Here is an 11,682-nt window from a genome sequence, read left to right on the forward strand (position 1 = left end):
CTCTAATAAAAGATTTCGTCCTCGAAATCATCGATATCAACTCATAAGAAGAAAATTAATAATTCAAGAATAGAATTAAGAACTCACATCAGATGAATAAATCAGGAAATCTCTGTCTCATGTCAGATTCTGTCTCTCAAGTCACTTCTTCGACTCCGTGACGACTCCACTGAATTTTACCAAAGGAATCGATTTGGTTCTGAGCTGCTTCTCCTTTCTGTCAAGGATCTGAATCGGTCTCTCAAAGTAACTCAGAGTTTCATCAAGTTCGGCTTCGTCTGGCTGAATCACATGGGAAGGATCGGGATGGTATTTCCTCAGCATCGAGACGTGAAAGACGTCGTAAATACCAGATAAAAGAAGGAGGAAGTGCTAAACGGTAGGCTAGATCGCCTATCTTCTGTAAAATCTCATACGGACCGATGAATCTCGGTGTCAACTTCCCTCTCTTCCCAAATCTAACAGTACCTCTAAACGGAGAAATGTTCAAGAATACTCGGTCACCCTGATCAAAAGATAGAGGTTTGCGTCGGATATTTGCATACTTAGCTTGTCGGTCCTGGGCAGTCTTCATTCTCAATCGAATAATCTTCACTTGCTCAGCCATATCACGAATCATATCTGGTCCCAAGTCTGGGGACTCAGACATCTCATCCCAGTACAGAGGAGATCTGCACTTCTTTCCATACCAAGCTTCGAATGGTGTCATTCCTATACTCGTTTGGAAGCTGTTGTTGTACGAAAATTCAACGAGAGGCAATGAATCTTGCCAAGTAGTGCCAAATTCAAGCACCACTGCTCACAGCATATCCTCTAGAGTCTGAATTGTCCGCTCTGATTGACCGTCGGTCTGAGGATGATATGTTGTACTCAAGTGCAATCTAGTACCAGGGGCTTCCTGTAGACTATGCCAGAAATGGGAAGTAAACCGAGGATCTCTGTCTGAAACAATCGATCTCGGCACACCGTGCAATCTGAAAATCTCTATAACATACAACTCTGCCATCTGATCGTGTCGGTATGTCATCCGATACGGAATGAAACAAGCAGACTTCATCAAACGGTCAATCACTACCCAAATGGCATCGCATCCTCAAACAGATCGGGGTAGTTTTGTGACAAAATCCATCGAAATATGATCCCACTTCCATTCCAGAATAGACAGACTGTGCAGAAGCCCACCTGGTCTCTTTCACTCGGCTTTAACCTGCTGACAGTTCAAACAATGAGATACAAACCTCATTACATCCTTCTTTTACTTCTTCCACCAGAACTGACTCTTCAAGTCGTTATACATCTTTCGGCCTCCTGGATGAACACTGAACCGACTTCAATGCGCCTCTCTCAGAATACGCTGTCTTAACTCATCAATCTCAGGCACAACAATACGGCTATTCACAAATAAAACATCATCCCTGACCTGAAACTCAGACTGGTGTCCAGATCTCACCTTCTCTATCGAATTCTGAATACTCTCATCTGATTTCTGTGCTTCTCTGATCGACACAAACAACTCTGGCTCGGCCTAAATCGCACAAACTCTGATCAGATTTCTATCTGACTCAAACTCCAACCCAGAAGTGCAACAGTCGTTGATCAATTGAGAAACACCAACCGTCGAAAGAGATAAAGATCAAAGCTTACGACTCAAAGCATCAGCAGCTGCATTCGACTTCCCCGGGTAATACTTAATCTTGCAGTTGAAGTCCTTCAATAAATCTAGCCATCTCCTCTGCCTCATATTCAACTCAGACTGTGAAAATAAGTACTTAAGACTCTTCTGATCCGAAAAGATCTCAAAAGACTCACCGTACAAGTAGTGACGCCATATCTTCAGGGCGAAAACAATAGCAGCGAGTTCAAGATCATGAACTGGATAACGAGTCTCGTGCGGTTTCAACTGTCTTGACGCATATGCTATCACGTGCTTCCTTTGCATAAGAATACATCCGAGACCAAGATGAGAAGCATCGCAATAAACTGTGAAACCTCCGATACCAGATGGAATAAAAAGAATCGGAGCACTGGTTAATCTCTTCTTCAACTCAACAAAACTGGCTTTACAATCATCTGTCCACAGAAAAGGAGCATTTTTCTGAGTCAGCTGGGTAATAGGCTTCGCAATAGAAGAGAAACCCTGAATAAATCTGCGATAGTAACCCGCCAACCCCATAAAACTGGGATTTCTGGCACAGAAGTCGGCCTGCGCCAGTTCATCACTGCTTCTATCTTGCTGGGATCAATAGAAATCCCATCTCCTAAAATAATGTGCCCCGGAAAGACAACTCTGTCAAGCCAAAACTCGCACTTCAAAAGCTTGGCGAATAACTGTTCTGCCCTCAAAATTTGTAAAACTGTTCTCAGATGCTCTGCATGCTCGGCACAACTCTTAGAATAAATTAAGATATCATCAATGAAAATAATCACAAACTCATCAAGAAAACGCTGAAAGATTCGGTTCATCAATCCCATAAAGATTGCTGGGTCATTGGTCAAACTGAACGGCATGACAAGAAATTCAAAGTGGCCATACCTTGCTCGAAACGCAGTCTTAGGGACATCTTCTTCCCAAACTCTCAGTTTATGATACCCAGACCTCAAATATATCTTAGAATAGATACAAGAACCCTGCAACTGGTCCAAAAGGTCATCGATACGTGGTAAAGGATACCTGTTCTTAACTGTCGCCTGATTCAGTTGGCGGTAGTCAATGCAGAGACGCATAGAGCCATCTTTCTTTCTAACAAACAGGACAGGAGCACCCCAAGGTGACACACTAGGTCTAATGTATCCCTTGGCAATAAAATCTTCCAATTGCTCCTTCAGTTCTTTCAATTCGATCGGAGCCATTCTATACGGAGCTTTAGAAATCAGCTGAGTACCTGACGTCAGTTCGATGCCAAATTCAATTTCACGAATAGGCGGTAATCCCGGAATCTCATATGCAAACACATCAGGGAATTCCCTAACCACTGGTATATCATTCAGTTCAGGGCTAGAATTCAGAATATCGATCGCATAAACAAGAAATCCTTCGGCTCCTCTCTGTAATAATATAGTCATAGATAAGACAGATATCAAAGGAATCTTAGAACGAGAACCCTTACCGAAGAATCTCCATCCATCTGCCATATCTGGTCTGAACCGAACTACTTTCTGAAAACAGTCCATTGTAGCCCTGTACTCAGTCAAAACATCTATCCCAACAATGCAATCAAAATCAGACACACTAAGTACAATACAGTCAAACTCGATCGAATTTTCTTCAAACTTCAACTCACAGTTTCTAACCAATTTCTTCGACACAATTCCTCCACCCAAAGGTGAAGTAATCGAAACAAAAGAAGGTAAAGGCTCAATAGGTAAAGCATGCATCAAAACAAATTTCTCTGAGATAAACGAGTGAGATGCACCTGTATCTATTAGAATGTATGCAGAATATCCAAAAATCTTACAGTTACCTGAAATCACGTCATCAGTTGCTGCCTGAGCCTGATCCTCATTCAGAGCAAACACTTTAGCCTGCGGTCGGGAAGGTTGGTTCGAACTTTGGTTACCTCCCTGATGGTTCTGCTACTGAGGTTGGAACGAGTGAACTGCAGTAGCCTGTCTCCCAGGCTGAGATGACTGTCGAGAGGTATTCCTACTCTGAGTCTGGTCAGAAGCTTTCTGTGGACACTGTCTGGCATAATGCCCTGTCTGCTGGTAGATGTAACAGTTCCCAAAGATTCCCCTACACTGGTCGCTGGAGTGTCGTCCTCCACACCTATTACATGAAGCTCCCGAGGAACCTTAACCCTGTCTAGAACTGAACTGTCTCGAGCCACTCGAGCTCGAAGAATTGCTTCCCGACTTCTTGAACTGTTTCCCTTTGGGATGGAAATAGTTCTTTTTGCTACCACCACTGCTACTACCCTCATTCATCGGCGGTTGATTCTGATACTGCCTTTGTTGTTGCTGTTTAGGCTGGTACTGATTCTCCCTATTCCTCATCAGTCTCGCTTCTGCTCCCTTTGCCTGATCCATCGCATCAGAAAAGTTATCTGGCATCCCAGTATTCACCAGAATAAAGATGTCAGGGTGCAAACCGTTAATGAACTGGTCTGCTTTTGCCTCCTCATTGTCGGCAATATGCGGAGTGAACCTTAATAAATTGTCAAACTTCACAACATAGTCCTCAATACACATATTACCTTGCCTCAAATTTGAAAACTCGGCACCTTTATCCATTCTATAGGAAACTGGAAAGAATCTCTTATAGAACTCTGCTCTAAAAAGTGCCCAAGTAATTGTCGTACCTTTATTCTCCTTGGCTCTTTTGATAGTCATCCACCAACTCTTTGCCACTCCTTGAAGTTGATGAATTACCAATCTCGTTCTGCGGTCATCCGAGTAGTCAAGAGACTCAAAGAGCTGATCAATATCTTCCAACCAACTCTTGCAATCGACTGGATTTTCCTTCCCATTCAAATACGGCGGCCTAAAAGATTGGAACCTCTTCAGTAAGGCTTCCATAGGCGTGATCGTGTCATCCATCTGTACCACCGGAGGAGTCATAACCGGAGGAGTTTCTGTCGTAGGAATAATCGGTGGAGTATTCATGTCTAGCCTTCTTCGAGTACCCATCTAAATTGACAGGGGTTAGAACACGGATAATTCAATTCACATCTTACAGTTCAGTGTCATGAAACCTCTGATCGTCTTACCAATTCGATAGATGGAACTCAGATCAATGCATGAAAACAGTTCATATCTCAATCAAATCATGCTTTAAAAATTTAAATCTCCAAGTCACGTAATTCAAATAAATTTTCAATTCATAAAGTATGCTCGCATATTCTGTAATCATAGAATTAAACAATCACATGCGAGAATTTAAGGTCAAGCGGACTCGATCTACCCCGCTCACTTCTAGAACAAATTCCAGGAACTTATCGCTTTGATACCACTTAATCTGAGACATTGGTTCTAAACATCAATTAAAGGAGTAATTAAAAATAAGCAAGCATTAAAAGCCAACACAATTTTATTTTTTTTTTATAAAAGGGCCCGCGCGGGCATGCACGGCGCCCAGGACTTACATCAGCTGGTGCTTCCTTCGGAGGAGATTTTTCTAACACGTAGAGCATCTTCTCCGAAGTCAAGACAATCTTCAACTTACGGAACCATTCCGTATAGTTTGCGCCAGTCAGTTTATTTTGTTCGAGGATAGAGAATAGTGGATTACGCGAATTCATCTTTATGAAATACTGAAAAGAAACATACAATAATCAGTGATAGTTTAATTAATTTACTAAGACATAAAATAGGCGAAATTTATTTTATGAATCTCACTCCCACTATTTTAACGATTTCACTACCCTCTAGTGAAAACGGAAAACTGTATTCCTTAGTGAGAACATGGAGTCCAATTGACAAACTATGGTCCCGAATAATATCACCCAATCATAATTTTCAAAAGATAGAGCCCAATTGCTTCCAAAGAAACCTCCACGTTTTTACCTCATGTCCAATGAGGGCCCAATAATATGACACCGTTTATTGTGACATGTCAAGATGACCCATCAATATTAAGTTGTGATGGACGGTCACCATGTGGATCTCCCAATAATATGAGCCGATCCCATGGGAGTTCCACCCAACTTACAACATGTGTCGATCCAATGTACAGCTTTTCGACGAACGGGCCCCCCCAATAATATGAGCCGGACCGTATCCGCGGGTAGCATCTCATACATTGATCGTTGATGGAAGGTAGGAGAATTTAAACAATTTTAAATTTCCTTTATTTATCTTGATATCAATTTTAAATCATATTTAAAATGATGGATTTTAATTTTGAAAATTTGTCTCATCATTTTAAAATTTTTATGCTTGCCGGATTCACACAATTTAGTATAAAACATGCATACAACAATAATATCATATATTATATAGGATGATCGATTCCATTTCTAATCAACCCGTGGTTGCCAATCACGAGTCTTAGTCCAATCCTAGGTAATATGCAGGTATGCAATGCAATCCTATTACATTGAGCTTCCGATTTACATTTCTTCAGTCTTTATTGTCTGCTGGGCCCACCTCCGTCTTCAAATCTTCATCTCCCACTAAATCTAATGTATTTACAATAAATAACAATGACAAGTAGGGGATACATTTTAAGGGGTGGGAACGGGCCATAAACCAGGCCCACTTTTATTTCATATGACAATTCATATTGAGCCATAAACCAGGTCCATTAATAAATCCAACAACAATAAAAACAAATGTAAATTCCTAACATACACCTACAAAATTGGTCATGGCAATCGATCATCCTTATCCAATAACATTTAATTCAAAATTAATTTATTGGATAACATGCAATGGAAAATTTAAATTAAAAGGATAAAATCATATTCCATATATAAAATCTTATTTTACATACAAAATCATATTTTATCTTTTTATCAAATAAAATCATATTTTACATATAAAATCCAATTTTATACATAAAATCATATTTTACTCAATATTTCCATAAGATCATATCTTATCATCAATTGTACCAAAAATAATTAATTTCATAAAATCTGATTTAACGGATAAAATCTATAAATTTTCAAAAAATTCAAATTTATCCAAAAATCAATTTTAAAATTTTCGGACTCGAACAATTCGATCCGACGCCTCGTGGACTAATCAAAAACAATTTTCGATCGGACCAAAAATAGAATTTTAACATATTAAAATTTTAATTTTAAAATTAAAAATTAATTTTTTTCGCGTGCCGCCCGGGACGCTCTCGGGCCGGGCAGCCTGGCTGCCCCTAGGGCAGCGATGATCGCTGCCCGTGTTTTTGCCCGAAAAATTTTTAATTAAAAAATTTATTTTGTTTCAAAAACCGAGGCTTAAAAAATTTTTGTACAATCGATTAATTTAATCGCTTGATATGAGCAACCTGGCTCTGATACCACTGTTGGAGAACGGCGATCAGATCAATCAAAATTGATACCCGGTGCAGCGGAAGTTTAAAAATTTTATATGGAACGATTCCATAATGGGTATCAAAACTTTACGATTAAATTGTGTGTGTAAAAATTAAATAACAATTATAAATTTTTACCTCCAATTTCGAATCGAGATTATGGACACCAACAGATTAATCTGCTCTTGTTGTATATCCCTGGAACTGATGGACGAACTGTTCTTCAATCAGGTCCACGAACAGAGATTTAATCCCTCTGATAGATTGCACTAGAAAATCTATCAGAAGTTTCTACGAAGAGAATTAACGAATTTGATCCGTTAAACCAGACTGTAATTCAAAAATTCACAGGCTGGATTTTTCCTGAGTAGAGAGGGAAAGGGGGCGGCCACTTTGAGAGAAAATCAGCTAGGTTTTCGAAAATTGTGACCCTGTTGTATAATTTCTGTACTGCAATAACTTATTTATAATATGGGCTGCTAACAGCTTAGGGCCCATTAGTCATAAGTTCAAGCCTGACAAGCAAAGCCCGCATGTTCAAAAATTAATATAAAATTCATCGTGACTCAGATTGATAAACCAATTTCACCAATGTGTACAGAAACCATTTCTGCATCTTTTAAAGTCAAGATAAATTTTTCTGAATCCGAATTCAGTGATTTCCAAAAATGTCCATCCCTATGTCATTTTAGGAAATCTTACTCCTCTACTCTTAAATAAGAAGTCCAACTTCTTTGTTCATTAAATTTAACTCTTTAAATTTAACTATCTCAATGGGGATTAAAAATCCATTACTTTGTGTGACCCTCAATGGTTCAGGGATACAGCTAGTCGTGGGCTCACAACTCCTTGTGACTCGGAACAACAATTTCCGACTTGCCCATCGAATCGTGGTAAGAGCGCCTAGCAACATCGCCCCATGATTCCCTAGGTATCACTGATAGTGCCTACAAGAACCAATAGATTTTGGTTAGCGTACAGTACGGTCCCTTCATCCATATATCCCGATCGAATCAACAACCATTGGTAAATCGAGAGTCGTTCTAGATTCGATAACTATGCAACGCATCTTGAAGATCAAATAGTGACATCGCATGTGCTACTAAGAAACCATTTCCTAAAACACATCATGTACTCTGGCCAGAGATTCGTCACACTAATATCTCCTCAGATTGCATAGGATATCCACACTCGCAAGTATGTGGTGAATCCTTGACAACAAAGCATCGACTCCTATATGTGTCGTAACTGTACCCAATCCCGATACCTGATGACCCCAATAGAGTCGGTAAATGAGTCAAAGCACAGTACTAGCATATAGAGTTTCAATGATGTTTCAAGTAGTAAGGACTAATGGTGTAAAACCAAAACCGCGGACTTTATCCACTCGATAAGTGATAACCACTTGGAAAGTCCGGATAGGGTAGTTCGATCATTCATCATATGAATATCCATTTGCATGCTTCAAACATCTCTATGTTCCCTACCAATGAAACGTGGTACTCTGCATCGAAAATGCTAGTCTCAAACTCGAGCGATCCTTATCCTTATTATCGGACGGCTCAATCGACTAGGAACTGTTTAGAATATACAGTGACTATAAGATGTGTTTCATGATAGTCATCCCCATGTACTACCACATCTTACATACACTATAGTACATTCAAGGTCTTTATCAAAACAACAATAGTATATCACAATATAACAATATGAAGAAAGATAAAGTCATTGCCATTAATAAAAGTGTAAATTATATTAAACAAAAGATTGTTTATACAAAGAGTCATCAAAGCCCTTAGCCACAAGTTGGCTCACCGAGCACCCACTCTTTCATCGGCCACCACTAGGATTGAATTAGTGGAATATGTGAATGTGTGTATATAATTATTATGGGGAAGGATTAATTAGGCACAATTAAGCCATGCATGGAAAAGTGCAAGTCATGCATGGAAAATTGTAAACTATCATCCAACTCTTCAAATTCCATCACACACAAACATATATATATCATATATATATATTGTTGAAAAACGGTGATCAGATCAATCAGAATTGATGCCCGGTGCAGCGGAAGTTTAAAAATTTTGTATGGAACGATTCCATATCATGGGTATCAAAACTTTACGATTAAATTGTGCGTGTAAAAATTAAATAACAATTAAATTTTTACCTTGAATCTCAAAACGAGATTATGGACACCAACAGATAACTCTGCTCTTGTTGTATATCCCAGGAACTGATGGACGAACAATTCTTCAATCAGGTCCACGAACAGAAGTTTAATCCCTCTGATAGATTGCACTAGAAAATCTATCAGAAGTTTCTACGAAGAGAATTAACGAATTTGATCCGTTAAACCAGACTGCAAATTCAAAATTCACAGGCTGGAATTTTTCGAGCAGAGAGGGAGAGGGGCGGTGGCCACAGTAGGGAAAAACTAGGGTTTTCGAAAAATTTTGTGACCTCTGTTGTGTAATTTCTGTACTGCAATAACTTATTTATAATGTGGGCTGCTAACAGCTTAGGGCCCATTAGTCATAAGTTCAAGCCTGACAAGCAAAGCCCGCATGTTCAGAAATTAATATAAAATTCATCGTGACTCAGATTGATAAACCAATTTCACCAATGTGCACAGAAACCATTTCTGCATCTTTTAAAGTCAAGATAAATTTTCTGAATCCGAATTCAGTGATTTCCAAAAATGCCCATCCCTATGTCATTTTAGGAAATCTTACTCTTCTACTCTGATATAAGAAGTCCTACTTCTTTGTTCATTAAATTTAACTCTTTAAATCTAACTATCTCAACGGGGATTAAAAATCCATTACTTGTGTGACCCTCAATGGTTCAGGGATACAACTAGTCGTGGGCTCACAACTCCTTGTGACTCGGAACAACAATTTCCGACTTGCCCATCGAATCATGGTAAGAGCGCCTAGCAACATCGCCCCATGATTCCCTAGGTATCACTGATAGTGCCTGCAAGAACCAATAGATTTTGGTTAGCGTACAGTACGGTACCTTCAACCATATATCCCGATCGAATCAACAACCATTGGTAAATCGAGAGTCGTTCGAGATTCGATAACTATGCAATACATCTTGAAGATCAAATAGTGACATCGCATGTGCTACTAAGAAACCATTTCCTAAAACACATCATGTACTCTGGCCAGAGATTCGTCACACTAATATCTCCTCAGATTGCATAGGATATCCACACTCGCAAGTATGTGGTGAATCCTTGACAACAAAGCATCGACTCCTATATGTGTCGTAACTGTACCCAATCCCGATACCTGATGACCCCAATAGAGTCGGTAAACGAGTCAAAGCACAGTACTAGCATATAGAGTTTCAATGATGTTTCAAGTAGTAAGGACTAATGGTGTACAACCAAAACCGCGGACTTTATCCACTCGATAAGTGATAACAACTTGGAAAGTCCGGATAGGGTAGTTCGATCATTCATCATATGAATATCCATTTGCATGCTTCAAACATCTCTATGTTCCCTACCAATGAAACGTGGTACTCTGCATCGAAAATGCTAGTCTCAAACTCGAGCGATCCTTATCCTTATTATCGGACGGCTCAATCGACTAGGAACTGTTTAGAATATACAGTGACTATAAGATGTGTTTCATGATAGTCATCCCCATGTACTACCACATCTTACATACACTATAGTACATTCAAGGTCTTTATCAAAACAACAATAGTATATCACAATATAACAATATGAAGAAAGATAAAGTCATTGCCATTAATAAAAGTGTAAATTATATTAAACAAAAGATTGTTTATACAAAGAGTCATCAAAGCCCTTAGCCACAAGTTGGCTCACCGAGCACCCACTCTTTCATCGGCCACCACTAGGATTGAATTAGTGGAATATATGAATGTGTGTATATAATTATTATGGGGAAGGATTAATTAGGCACAATTAAGCCATGCATGGAAAAGTGCAAGTCATGCATGGAAAATTGTAAACTATCATCCAACTCTTCAAATTCCATCACACACAAACATATATATATCATATATATATATTGTTGAAAAACGGTGATCAGATCAATCAGAATTGATGCCCGGTGCGGCGGAAGTTTAAAAATTTTGTATGGAACGATTCCATATCATGGGTATCAAAACTTTACGATTAAATTGTGCGTGTAAAAATTAAATAACAATTAAATTTTTACCTTGAATCTCAAAACGAGATTATGGACACCAACAGATAACTCTGCTCTTGTTGTATATCCCAGGAACTGATGGACGAACAATTCTTCAATCAGGTCCACGAACAGAAGTTTAATCCCTCTGATAGATTGCACTAGAAAATCTATCAGAAGTTTCTACGAAGATTATTAACGAATTTGATCCGTTAAACTAGACTGCAAATTCAAAATTCACAGGCTGGAATTTTTCGAGCAGAGAGGGAGAGGGGCGGTGGCCACAGTAGGGAAAAACTAGGGTTTTCGAAAAATTTTGTGACCTCTGTTGTGTAATTTCTGTACTGCAATAACTTATTTATAATGTGGGCAGCTAACAGCTTAGGGCCCATTAGTCATAAGTTCAAGCCTGACAAGCAAAGCCCGCATGTTCAGAAATTAATATAAAATTTATCGTGACTCAGATTGATAAACCAATTTCACCAATGTGCACAGAAACAATTTCTGCATCTTTTAAAGTCAAGATAAATTTTCTGAATC

This window comes from Henckelia pumila, chromosome 4 (genome assembly GCF_033568475.1).
Source record: "Henckelia pumila isolate YLH828 chromosome 4, ASM3356847v2, whole genome shotgun sequence".
NCBI lineage: Eukaryota > Viridiplantae > Streptophyta > Magnoliopsida > Lamiales > Gesneriaceae > Henckelia > Henckelia pumila.